Source organism: Pygoscelis adeliae, unplaced genomic scaffold, assembly GCF_000699105.1.
Source record: "Pygoscelis adeliae isolate BGI_AS28 unplaced genomic scaffold, ASM69910v1 Scaffold141, whole genome shotgun sequence".
In the NCBI taxonomy this organism is placed as follows: domain Eukaryota; kingdom Metazoa; phylum Chordata; class Aves; order Sphenisciformes; family Spheniscidae; genus Pygoscelis; species Pygoscelis adeliae.
In genome coordinates this window covers 3,621,104-3,622,535 of record NW_008824231.1, presented here as the reverse complement: position 1 = coordinate 3,622,535, position 1,432 = coordinate 3,621,104, and positions in this window count along the sequence as shown.

The following is a 1,432-nucleotide window of genomic DNA, read 5'->3' as shown; positions in this document are numbered from 1 at the left end:
ATGCTTAACTCCTCTAGTTTACTTTTATTTGGATAAATAAAGACTTGTAGTTTTATCCTTCTTTAAGTCTGTCTGGATAAACAGAGTGGGTGTGTTAGATAAACACATGTAAATACAATACCACTCCAAGAGAAATATCCAGCACACACAAAACAGAATTTACAAAGTTGACTTTCTGATTCTGCTTTGAGAAGTAAGAAGTACCGATTTCTAATCTGAATTTAGAGGTGAGACAAAAGAATGTAAGAAAGTATGATCTACCAGCCAAGGAATAATACGAGAAATACGTGAAATGATACTGGAAGAACCTGACAATAACCCCCTCAGTGGCTCCGCTTCCCTGAAGAGTTTATGTGAATTTTGGTATTTTTCTAGGCACTAAGTGATGGCATGGGGTTGTTTTGTTTTGTTTTGTTTTCCCTGTTGTTTATTAAATAAGATGTAGGCACGGTTTCTTTAGATTGCTCTGGAGATTATATTCTTAATTAAAAAAATGGTGTGTGTTCAAGATGGCTTATTTTACAGTTTAAACAGAGCAGTAATTGCATGCACCTTGTGCCCAAAACTGAAGGACAAGAAAACTGACTCAGGTGCAGTCAGACTCTGCTCCAAAGTTGAACAATTTACCAGCTGAGCGGCATGGTACATGAGCAGCGTGGTACGTGAGCCTGCCTAGCTGGGAATACCCCAGGAAATACACATATGTGTAACTGTAATCATTCAAAATGGCTAAGAACCCTCGCTGAAAAGCAAATAATGGAAATGGCTGAAAATTCAAAGCTCTAGTTTGCAGAATCCTCCACAGGACTGATACTAAGCATGCGCCGTTCCGGTGGAGTTACTATAACTTTGAAGTAATTTGACACGTGATTTCTAAACACAGATGAACGAGGTATGCGCCTAGATTTAAGCACGTACTCAAGTTTTTAAGCGACATAGGTTCAGCACAGTCTTTTTGTTCCATTTTTGGTAAGTTATTAGCACAATGGGACGTCGACGGTGAGAATTCCTGGCTGTGAACCCAGCACAAATAGGTGCTTTGCTGATCTGGAAGGGGCTGCCGACTTAGGGAACTCAGAGATTTGACAGCAGTAGTGAATTCACACAGGAAAAATGCTCAAGCGTGACAGCCCATGTGAGATTACAGTATCACATAAAAAGGTCACAAATTAATGTAGACAGAAGGAAAAAGGTGATTAATTATTCAGGACCTGTTATGTTAATGTTTTTGCATGTGTGTATTAGAATGCCTATGACACGAGTCGCCAAGTGATGTTACGATGTTGTTAAGAACCGTTTGCTTTTAAGAAAACCAACAGCTAGCCAAACCAAAATGATAGTGGTATCCAGGGGCTGGCAACGTTCGCCGGAGTCTTCTGGACAAAACTTGAACAGCCGAGGGATGAATTAGGGTATTTCCTTCTCTGAAACA